This window comes from Salvelinus fontinalis, unplaced genomic scaffold (assembly GCF_029448725.1).
Source record: "Salvelinus fontinalis isolate EN_2023a unplaced genomic scaffold, ASM2944872v1 scaffold_0203, whole genome shotgun sequence".
Classification (NCBI taxonomy): Eukaryota; Metazoa; Chordata; class Actinopteri; order Salmoniformes; family Salmonidae; genus Salvelinus; species Salvelinus fontinalis.
The window spans coordinates 179855-192614 of record NW_026600412.1 but is presented as its reverse complement, the minus strand read 5'-3'; the positions used below and the strand labels follow the sequence as shown (position 1 = coordinate 192614).

Here is a 12760-nt window from a genome sequence, read left to right as displayed (position 1 = left end):
ATCGTTGTCAGGTCTCTGACCTCCTCCCTATAGGCTGTCTCATCGTTGTCAGGTCTCTGACCTCCTCCCTATAGGCCGTCTCATCGTTGTCAGGTCTCTGACCTCCTCCCTATAGGCTGTCTCATCGTTGTCAGGTCTCTGACCTCCTCCCTATAGGCTGTCTCATCGTTGTCAGGTCTCTGACCTCCTCCCTATAGGCTGTCTCATCGTTGTCAGGTCTCAGTCCTCCTCCCTATAGACTGTCTCATCGTTGTCAGGTCTCAGTCCTCCTCCCTATAGACTGTCTCATCGTTGTCAGGTCTCTGACCTCCTCCCTATAGACTGTCTCATCGTTGTCAGGTCTCTGACCTCCTCCCTATAGGCTGTCTCATCGTTGTCAGGTCTCTGACCTCCTCCCTATAGGCTGTCTCATCGTTGTCAGGTCTCAGTCCTCCTCCCTATAGACTGTCTCATCGTTGTCAGGTCTCTGACCTCCTCCCTATAGGCTGTCTCATCGTTGTCAGGTCTCTGACCTCCTCCCTATAGGCTCTCATCGTTGTCAGGTCTCTGACCTCCTCCCTATAGACTGTCTCATCGTTGTCAGGTCTCAGTCCTCCTCCCTATAGGCTCTCATCGTTATCAGGTCTCTGACCTCCTCCCTATAGGCTGTCTCATCGTTGTCAGGTCTCTGACCTCCTCCCTATAGGCTGTCTCATCGTTGTCAGGTCTCTGACCTCCTCCCTATAGGCTGTCTCATCGTTGTCAGGTCTCTGACCTCCTCCCTATAGGCTCTCATCGTTGTCAGGTCTCTGACCTCCTCCCTGTAGGCTGTCTCATCGTTGTCAGGTCTCTGACCTCCTCCCTATAGGCTGTCTCATCGTTGCCAGGTCTCTGACCTCCTCCCTATAGGCTGTCTCATTGTTGTCAGGTCTCTGACCTCCTCCCTATAGGCTGTCTGATCGTTGTCAGGTCTCTGACCTCCTCCCTATAGGCTGTCTCATCGTTGTCAGGTCTCTGACCTCCTCCCTATAGGCTGTCTCATCGTTGTCAGGTCTCTGACCTCCTCCCTATAGGCTGTCTCATCGTTGTCAGGTCTCTGACCTCCTCCCTATAGGCCGTCTCATCGTTGTCAGGTCTCTGACCTGCTCCCTATAGGCCGTCTCATCGTTGTCAGGTCTCTGACCTCCTCCCTATAGGCTGTCTCATCGTTGTCAGGTCTCTGACCTCCTCCCTATAGGCTGTCTCATCGTTGTCAGGTCTCTGACCTCCTCCCTATAGGCTGTCTCATCGTTGTCAGGTCTCTGACCTCCTCCCTATAGGCCGTCTCATCGTTGTCAGGTCTCTGACCTCCTCCCTATAGGCCGTCTCATCGTTGTCAGGTCTCTGATCTCCTCCCTATAGGCTGTCTCATCGTTGTCAGGTCTCTGACCTCCTCCCTATAGGCTGTCTCATCGTTGTCAGGTCTCTGACCTCCTCCCTATAGGCTGTCTCATCGTTGTCAGGTCTCTGACCTCCTCCCTATAGGCTGTCTCATCGTTGTCAGGTCTCTGACCTCCTCCCTATAGGCTGTCTCATCGTTGTAAGGTCTCTGACCTCCTCCCTATAGGCTGTCTCATCGTTGCCAGGTCTCTGACCTCCTCCCTATAGGCTGTCTCATCGTTGTCAGGTCTCTGACCTCCTCCCTATAGGCTGTCTCATCGTTGTCAGGTCTCTGACCTCCTCCCTATAGGCTGTCTCATCGTTGTCAGGTCTCTGACCTCCTCCCTATAGGCTGTCTCATCGTTGTCAGGTCTCTGACCTCCTCCCTATAGGCTGTCTCATCGTTGTCAGGTCTCTGACCTCCTCCCTATAGGCCGTCTCATCGTTGTCAGGTCTCTGACCTCCTCCCTATAGGCTGTCTCATCGTTGTCAGGTCTCTGACCTCCTCCCTATAGGCTGTCTCATCGTTGTCAGATCTCTGACCTCCTCCTCTATAGGCTGTCTCATCGTTGTCAGGTCTCTGACCTCCTCCCTATAGGCTGTCTCATCGTTGTCAGGTCTCTGACCTCCTCCCTATAGGCTGTCTCATCGTTGTCAGGTCTCTGACCTCCTCCCTATAGGCTGTCTCATCGTTGTCAGGTCTCTGACCTCCTCCCTATAGGCTGTCTCATCGTTGTCAGGTCTCTGACCTCCTCCCTATAGGTTGTCTCATCGTTGTCAGGTCTCTGACCTCCTCCCTATAGGCTGTCTCATCGTTGTCAGGTCTCTGACCTCCTCCCTATAGGCTGTCTCATCGTTGTCAGGTCTCTGACCTCCTCCCTATAGGCTGTCTCATCGTTGTCAGGTCTCTGACCTCCTCCCTATAGGCTGTCTCATCGTTGTCAGGTCTCTGACCTCCTCCCTATAGGCTGTCTCATCGTTGTCAGGTCTCTGACCTCCTCCTCTATAGGCTGTCTCATCGTTGTCAGGTCTCTGACCTCCTCCCTATAGGCTGTCTCATCGTTGTCAGGTCTCTGACCTCCTCCCTATAGGCTGTCTCATCGTTGTCAGGTCTCTGACCTCCTCCCTATAGGCTGTCTCATCGTTGTCAGGTCTCTGACCTCCTCCCTATAGGCTGTCTCATCGTTGTCAGGTCTCTGACCTCCTCCCTATAGGCTGTCTCATCGTTGTCAGGTCTCTGACCTCCTCCCTATAGGCTGTCTCATCGTTATCAGGTCTCTGACCTCCTCCCTATAGGCTGTCTCATCGTTGTCAGGTCTCTTACCTCCTCCCTATAGGCTGTCTCATCGTTGTCAGGTCTCTGACCTCCTCCCTATAGGCTGTCTCATCGTTGTCAGGTCTCTGACCTCCTCCTCTATAGGCTCTCTCATCGTTGTCAGGTCTCTGACCTCCTCCCTATAGGCTGTCTCATCGTTGTCAGGTCTCTGACCTCCTCCCTATAGGCTGTCTCATCGTTGTCAGGTCTCTGACCTCCTCCCTATAGGCTGTCTCATCGTTGTCAGGTCTCTGACCTCCTCCCTATAGGCTGTCTCATCGTTGTCAGGTCTCTGACCTCCTCCCTATAGGCTGTCTCATCGTTGTCAGGTCTCTGATCTCCTCCCTATAGGCTGTCTCATCGTTGTCAGGTCTCTGACCTCCTCCCTATAGGCTGTCTCATCGTTGTCAGGTCTCTGACCTCCTCCCTATAGGCTGTCTCATCGTTGTCAGGTCTCTGACCTCCTCCCTATAGGCTGTCTCGTCGTTGTCAGGTCTCTGACCTCCTCCCTATAGGCTGTCTCGTCGTTGTCAGGTCTCTGACCTCCTCCCTATAGGCTGTCTCATCGTTGTCAGGTCTCTGACCTCGTCCCTATAGGCTGTCTCGTCGTTGTCAGGTCTCTGACCTCCTCCCTATAGGCTGTCTCATCGTTGTCGGTGATCAGGCTGTTGTGTCATCAGCAACCTTAATGATGGTGTTGGAGTTGTGCCTGGCTGTTCAGTCATGAGTGAACAGGAGGGAACTGAGCATGCACCCCCGAGGCGCCCCATGTGTTGTTACCTACCCTTACCATCTGGGGGCAGCCCGTCAGGAAGTCCAGGATCCAGTTTTTTGGGGAGATTTTTAGTCCCAGGGTTCGTAGCTTAGCGATGATCTTTGAGGGCACTGTGGTGTTGAACGCTGAGCTGTAGTCAACGAACAGCATTCTCACATAGGTGTTCCTTTCGTCCAGGTGGGAAAGGGAAGTGTGGAGTGCAATAGAGATTGCCTCATCTGTGGATCTGTTGGGGCGGTATGCAAATTGGAGTGGGTCTAGGGTTTCTGGGATAATGGTGTTGATGTGAGCCATTACCAGCCTTTCAAAGCACTTCATGGCTTCAGACATCGTCATTTAGGCAGTTCTTAGGTTAAAAAAAGCCCAAACTACCCCCAGGGTAGTAAGAAACGCTTCACTAATTTGCGTGTCATCTTTTGCACTTTTTTGTTCCTGCGCAAGGCCAACCCGATGTCGAGCCGGTCTCAACTAGCAAAAAGCCACTGAAAGAAGTGGTCTCATTTAGATGTTTTGTGTGTCTGCGGAGCAGAAGAAACGTGTGTTAAGAATCAAAAAGATATCGGAGTGGAATGTTTCCTGTTTTCCTATCAAGGAGGGTATTTCTGGGGTGGCGCAATAAATAAAGGATATAACTGAAGAGGATATGTAGAGGATATAACTGAAGAGGATATAACTGAAGAGAATATGTAGAGGATATAACTGAAGAGGACATAACTGAAGAGGATATGTAGAGGATATAATTGAAGAGGATAAAACTGAAGAGGATATGTAGAGGATATAACTGAAGAGGATATAACTGAAGAGGATATGTAGAGGATATAACTGAAGAAGATATAACTGAAGAGGATATGTAGAGGATATAACTGAAGAGGATATGTAGAGGATATAACTGAGGAGGATATGTAGGATATGTAGAGGATATAACTGAAGAGGATATGTAGAGGATATAACTGAAGAGGATATAACTGAAGAGGATATGTAGAGGATATAACTGAAGAGGATATGTACAGGATATAACTGAAGAGGATATGTAGAGGATATAACTGTAGAGGATATGTAGAGGATATAACTGAAGAGGATATAACTGAATAGGATATGCAGAGGATATAACTGTAGAGGATATAACTGAAGAGGATATGTAGAGGATATAACTGAAGAGGATATAACTGAAGAGGATATGTAGAGGATATAACTGAAGAGGATATGTAGAGGATATAACTGAAGAGGATATAACTGAAGAGAATATGTAGAGGATATAACTGAAGAGGACATAACTGAAGAGAATATGTAGAGGATATAATTGAAGAGGATAAAACTGAAGAGGATATGTAGAGGATATAACTGAAGAGGATATAACTGAAGAGGATATGTAGAGGATATAACTGAAGAAGATATAACTGAAGAGGATATGTAGAGGATATAACTGAAGAGGATATGTAGAGGATATAACTGAAGAGGATATGTAGAGGATATGTAGAGGATATAACTGAAGAGGATATGTACAGGATATAACTGAAGAGGATATGTAGAGGATATAACTGTAGAGGATATGTAGAGGATATAACTGAAGAGGATATAACTGAATAGGATATGTAGAGGATATAACTGTAGAGGATATAACTGAAGAGGATATAACTGGATAGGATATAACTGTAGAGGATATAACTGAAGAGGATATATAGAGGATATAACTGTAGAGGATATGTAGAGGATATAACTGTAGAGGATATGTAGAGGATATAACTGAAGAGGATATAACTGAATAGGATATGTAGAGGATATAACTGTAGAGGATATAACTGAAGAGGATATGTAGAGGATATAACTGAAGAGGATATAACTGAAGAGGATATGTAGAGGATATAACTGAAGAGGATATGTAGAGGATATAACTGAAGAGGATATAACTGAAGAGAATATGTAGAGGATATAACTGAAGAGGACATAACTGAAGAGAATATGTAGAGGATATAATTGAAGAGGATAAAACTGAAGAGGATATGTAGAGGATATAACTGAAGAAGATATAACTGAAGAGGATATGTAGAGGATATAACTGAAGAGGATATGTAGAGGATATAACTGAAGAGGATATGTAGAGGATATGTAGAGGATATAACTGAAGAGGATATGTACAGGATATAACTGAAGAGGATATGTAGAGGATATAACTGTAGAGGATATGTAGAGGATATAACTGAAGAGGATATAACTGAATAGGATATGTAGAGGATATAACTGTAGAGGATATAACTGAAGAGGATATAACTGGATAGGATATAACTGTAGAGGATATAACTGAAGAGGATATGTAGAGGATATAACTGTAGAGGATATGTAGAGGATATAACTGAAGAGGATATAACTGAATAGGATATGTAGAGGACATAACTGTAGAGGATATAACTGAAGAGGATATAACTGAAGAGGATATATAGAGGATATAACTGAAGAGAATATGTAGAGGATATAACTGTAGAGGATATGTAGAGGATATAACTGTAGAGGATATGTAGAGGATATAACTGAAGAAGATATAACTGAAGAGGATATGTAGAGGATATAACTGAAGAGGATATGTAGAGGATATAACTGTAGAGGATATGTAGAGGATATAACTGAAGAAGATATAACTGAAGAGGATATGTAGAGGATATAACTGAAGAGGATATAACTGAAGAGGATATAACTGAAGAGGATATAACTGAAGAGGATATAACTGAAGAGGATATGTAGAGGATATAACTGAAGAGGATATAACTGTAGAGGATATAACTGTAGAGGATATAACTGAAGAGGATATGTAGAGGATATAACTGAAGAGGATATGTAGAGGATATAACTGAAGAGGATATAACTGAAGAGGATATGTAGAGGATATAACTGTAGAGGATATGTAGAGGATATAACTGAAGAAGATATAACTGAAGAGGATATGTAGAGGATATAACTGAAGAGGATATAACTGAAGAGGATATAACTGAAGAGGATATAACTGAAGAGGATATAACTGAAGAGGATATGTAGAGGATATAACTGAAGAGGATATGTAGAGGATATGTAGAGGATATAACTGAAGAGGATATGTAGAGGATATAACTGAAGAGGATATGTAGAGGATATAACTGAAGAGGATATGTAGAGGATATGTAGAGGATATAACTGAAGAGGATATGTAGAGGATATAACTGAAGAGGATATATAGAGGATATAACTGAAGAGGATATGTAGAGGATATAACTGTAGAGGATATGTAGAGGATATAACTGAAGAGGATATCTAGAGGATATAACTGAAGAGGATATGTATAGGATATAACTGAAGAGGATATGTACAGGATATAACTGAAGAGGATATGTAGAGGATATAACTGAAGAGGATATAACTGAAGAGGATATGTAGAGGATACAACTGAAGAGGATATGTAGAGTATATAACTGAAGAGGATATGTAGAGGATATAACTGAAGAGGATATAACTGAAGAGGATATATAGAGGATATAACTGAAGAGGATATGTAGAGTATATAACTGAAGAGGATATGTAGAGGATACAACTGAAGAGGATATGTAGAGTATATAACTGAAGAGGATATGTAGAGGATATAACTGAAGAGGATATATAGAGGATATAACTGAAGAGGATATGTAGAGGATATAACTGAAGAGGATATCTAGAGGATATAACTGAAGAGGATATGTAGAGGATATAACTGAAGAGGATATAACTGAAGAGGATATATAGAGGATATAACTGAAGAGGATATGTAGAGGATATAACTGAAGAGGATATAACTGAAGAGGATATCTAGAGGATATAACTGAAGAGGATATGTAGAGGATATAACTGAAGAGGATATGTAGAGTATATAACTGAAGAAGATATAACTGAAGAGAATATGTAGAGGATATAACTGAAGAGGATATGTAGAGGATATAACTGAAGAGGATATGTAGAGGATATAACTGAAGAGGATATGTAGAGGATATGTAGAGGATATGTATAGGATATAACTGAAGAAGATATAACTGTAGAGGATATAACTGAAGAAGATATAACTGAAGAGGATATGTAGAGGATATAACTGAATAGGATATGTAGAGGATATAACTGAAGAGGATATGTAGAGGATATAACTGAAGAGGATATAACTGAAGAGGATATGTAGAGGATATAACTGAAGAGGATATGTAGAGGGTATAACTGAAGAGGATATGTAGAGGATATAACTGAAGAGGATATGTAGAGGATATAACTGAAGAGGATATGTAGAGGATATAACTGAAGAGGATATAACTGAAGAGGATATGTAGAGGATATAACTGAAGAGGATATGTAGAGGGTATAACTGAAGAGGATATGTAGAGGATATAACTGTAGAGGATATAACTGAAGAGGATATAACTGAAGAGGAGATGAAGAGGATATAACTGAAGAGGATATGTAGAGGATATAACTGAAGACATCGATGGAGTGGTTGGTGCACGTTGATGGACTTGTATGGTGGACAGAGAAAATAAGTTCACTCCATCCATGCTACTGTTCTTCGGTAAATAATCTCTCCCTTCTCATATAAAGTCAGGATTCATGATTTACCCGGTAAGAGCTTTAATGCACAAGCTCCTTCAGTGTCATAAATGTAAAAGATTTGGTCATGTGTCAAGTGTGTGCAGAAGGGAAGAATATTGTACGCCAGATGAAGGGAAATGCTGCAACTGTGGAGGTGAACATGCGTCTCTTGGAGTGCCCTGATAGGCTGAAGGAGAATGAGGTGTCAAGGGTAAGGAGTGAACATGGGAAGGAAAGAATGGCGGGGAAGAACAATGGTAGTAGAGCCTCCAGGACCAGTGAAGGTTTTTCATCAACCGAGGGATAGTAAAATGCTACATGTTAAAATGGTGGACTTTGTATAATTTATTACAATAGTTATAAACTGTACAACACAAGCAGAGAAGAAGTCTAAGAACATTGGAATCATTGTGAATGCAGCTGAACGTTTTTGGGGGTCTTCCTGATTTCCTCGGTGCCAGAAATCCTGTCGGTGAATGTAGCCCCATCACAGGCCCCTGAGCCGGTGTAGGGATGTATTTTGGACTGGACTGTGATTGAAGACGTTTGATGCTTTTTTTAGTTGACGTGTTTTATTTTATATGATATCGTTTTACCTCTTATCCGGGATATTGTTTTTACGTTTCTTATTTAATACCTCGTCCAGCTGGTGGCGGTAATGTACCTTAACATTGGATGTCAACCGCCGTTAAACTCCATCGAAGAAGAAGACACTTTCCCTTCATCGGATCATTGTTTACATCAAACGGAGAGTTACAGAGGAAGTATCTTTTATAAGGTTGGATGAAATGGATTGTAATCTTATTGCTACATCTGTGAAGTTGTAAGAAGAATGGAAAAGCGAATTGAAAACATTATACAGTTCTATCTCTGCAGTCATCTACCTATGATACCCGTAGCATTGGTTTGGTATCGGTAACTACCGGTACAATCAGCGGCCACTTGTCTGCATTTTCAATACTATTTTTACAATCGTAGCTATTTTAATGCATACTATCGCTTATATTCGTGCTTTGTTGTATGGTGTAAGACGTCTGTGAAGTTGTGAAATAGTGTTTACGTGATGCAGGCTACAGTACAGTAACTTTAGCATGCTACTGTACAGTAGTTTATTTTCGGTTCCAGTGTATAACAGTTTTATTCAACATGTATCAGTCATGGATTAGCTAATACATGTATTATGTTATCTACTTTAATGGTGTGATAATCGGGATATTTGCCTTGCATTTCAATTCCCTTGGCATTCTACAAGCATGAATACTTTACAATAATGGAAGATATGCATTGTGTTAATCTTACTATTTGTCCATGTATTGAATGATACACAGCTTTCCATAAATGCAGTGTGGACTTTTTACAGATGAAACCCCTTCCATTATGACACTCCTTCCTGTATCTGTCATAAAGGCCTGTGCATTCTTTGTCCTTTAGTTACACAACTAAATCTAGTATCTGTCACTTACCTTTCATGCTGTAGATCTGCTGTCATGGTGCTGAGAATGCTTAGTACTGTATCTGTGTCGTGGTAATTTCCTGTATTACTCAATAAAGAGAGAGAGAGAGCCAACCACACACAAGTCAGAGTTAAATTATATTTTCCATCTTTAATATATATAAGCTTCACCAAAGCCCTTTAATGACTCTCAGATCAATTCAGTGTCTATCAATGAATTCTCTGAGAGTCCTTTACAAAACAATTCTTAGTTTCATTTATAGCCAAGATACACCCCTCTCAACTTACAAAGAATCCTTTACCCGAAAGAGTATCCTATCGCTAGACAGCATCAGCTATAAATCATCGTTCAGTTTGATCTCCCAAGACAAGGTTTAAATCTCATGCTTGATACTTCACTGTCTACCAAAACATTACCTCATCCAATGGCATATATCAATTGTCATTTCTAGATACTCCCAAACCTGGACAAACTCAAAATCAGACAGTGAGCCCCGTAGGTCAAATACTAGGTCAAGATAAGGGCGACCTCAGAGGGGACATACAATGGTTCCAAACACGGCCAAACTCCTTCCCCCTATGAGAAAAGTAGGGAGTGACTGGCGTACAGACATTGTATGAGATAACTAACTGGTTCCCCAATTAAAAACTCCATCCCGTCACATGGTTTAAGAATAGTTACAAACAACGTTCCCATAAGAAACCAACATTCCATTCTGTCCTCCTCCCCTTCTGATATTCTACTTAGTACCACATGGTTTAACAGATACATTGACTTATGAAGACAAGCCTGACCTCTCCCCTCTCTGGCCCCAAGTTACCAATCCCTAGCTCAGAAGATTCTAATGACAAGTATCTCACAAGCATATGATGAAAATAACATCTTATCTATCTATGTTACTTAGCTAAATCTGATTCTGCCACGACATCTGTCACTTATGTATTCTCTGTATGTATTCGGTATGAACCCTTGGGCGTACAGGTACCTCCAGCGCTCCCTCCTGCCTCACGTTCAGGCCCCTGTCCCTGGTGATCTACCTCAGGCCCCCTTGTATCCACCCCAGGCTTCTGAACTTGCCCCAGTGGGGTGAAGATCAGAAGAGGGTGATGTCCTTCCTGCCTCAGAATGTGCTGGAGTGAGTTTTTCTATAATAAATGAAAAGGTTAGAAATGGTAATTTAATATTTTCTTCTCTCATGATCTATCAATGCCTCAGGATGCCACTGGGTAAACATTATCTAACTGACTAACTTTTCTGTGATGATATGTGGAAGAAGATGTGTCTGAAGTAAACAGAGGAACTGGCCTAGAGTTAGTCCTGTCTGGTATAATTAGAGGACAAGACTGGACAAGGAGGGTTGGATAAACTCCTCTGTATGAAGATGAGTCCTGTCTGGTATAATTAGTGGTCAAGACTGGACAAGGAGGGTTGGATAAACTCCTCTGTATGAAGATGAGTCCTGTCTGGTATAATTAGTGGTCAAGACTGGACAAGGAGGGTTGGATAAACTCCTCTGTATGAAGATGAGTCCTGTCTGGTATAATTAGTGGTCAAGACTGGACAAGGAGGGTTGGATAAACTCCTCTCTATGAAGATGAGTCCTGTCTGGTATAATTAGTGGTCAAGACTGGACAAGGAGGGTTGGATAAACTCCTCTGTATGAAGATGAGTCCTGTCTGGTATAATTAGTGGTCAAGACTGGACAAGGAGGGTTGGATAAACTCCTCTGTATGAAGATGAGTCCTGTCTGGTATAATTAGAGGTCAAGACTGGACAAGGAGGGTTGGATAAACTCCTCTGTATGAAGATGAGTCCTGTCTGGTATAATTAGTGGTCAAGACTGGACAAGGAGGGTTGGATAAACTCCTCTGTATGAAGATGAGTCCTGTCTGGTATAATTAGTGATCAAGACTGGACAAGGAGGGTTGGATAAACTCCTCTCTATGTGGAACAGGTGTGACTATTTATCATGTGTAACAATCAAACCTCCCTATTGGCTGTGTGTTCCACATTCTAAAGTAGAACCATCATTTTACTTGCTGAAATATTGTCCAGAAATGACCTCATTGGACAGAAAGGAGAACTCCTCCCCACACGCATGTTGAACAAATATAATGTTTCCCTGAAACAAAGGATTCCTGTAGTTTCATGAAATAAGAAATGTATTCATAGAATATCATACATCATACAAGCCAACATTCAAGGCAACACTAAATGTAAACAATTAGCAAATAAACGTCCACATCTTTAAATCACAACTACAAAGGTAATTTTACATGAAGTGAAATAGTGTGACCTGCTTCAGCTGTTTAACATTTCTATGGTCGTTTAAGAAGTTAAAAATGTTCTTCTTAAGTGAAGCAGTTACTTTAAATATTATCCATGAAGGTAGGGTAGACTGGGGAACAAAGTAACACAGGGTCAGTTGTAACAGATAAATTAGTCCAATTAGAAACCAGGTAGAAAGCTCTTATTCAATGTGATAATGGTTGGTTAGTGTCTCTACATGACCAAGAGGTTTTGTTTAAATCCATTGATGATTTTTAGTTTCATTGAAGAAAAAGGGTTTTGAGTCCCTAAAGTAAATATACTTGCTGCTTCCCTTTTGTTAAATTATTGACCTGTGGAACATTCACCTGCTGTGTCAATTGTAACATTTAATATCCGCCACTTTTGGTCGAATTGTAAACGACTCGTACTTAGTGTGTAATGGTAGGTGAGATACAGTATGTATGTTATTTACATAAAAATATGATTAATCTAACTTAAATAAAATATTATTAATAAACTACAGCCTAAAAGTGTTAGTCTGTTCCCCAGTCTCCTCTACTCTTACTGAGAAAAGGCCTCAACTGAAGAATCTACAGCTGCTGAGTCTGAGGTGTTAACCAGTCCAGTGCTGCTCTGACCACAGTGTTGTTAGGAACCACATGTTCTAACTCTACATACACAGCCTTGTGTCAACTCTTACTGTGAACTACTTCAGTTACTGGAAATAAACTCAGCAGTGGTCAGACTATAGATACACCACCACATCATTCAGTTGGACACATCTTCCTCCGTTTCATTTAGTTGTATACATCTTCCTCCGTTTCATTCAGTTGGACACATCTTCCTCCGTTTCATTCAGTTGGACACATCTTCCTCCGTTTCATTCAGTTGGACACATCTTCCTCCGTTTCATTCAGTTGGACACATCTTCCTCCGTTTCATTCAGTTGGACACATCTTCCTCCGTTTCATTCAGTTG

General features: G+C 42.1%; 1 protein-coding gene across 2 annotated transcripts in view; it reads left to right on the top strand.

Moving 5' to 3' along the window:
* LOC129844684 (endonuclease domain-containing 1 protein-like) overlaps positions 1-12760 on the top strand; it is a 113557-nt gene that overhangs the window by 51887 nt on the left and 48910 nt on the right. The gene's annotated exons all lie outside the window — the stretch shown is intronic.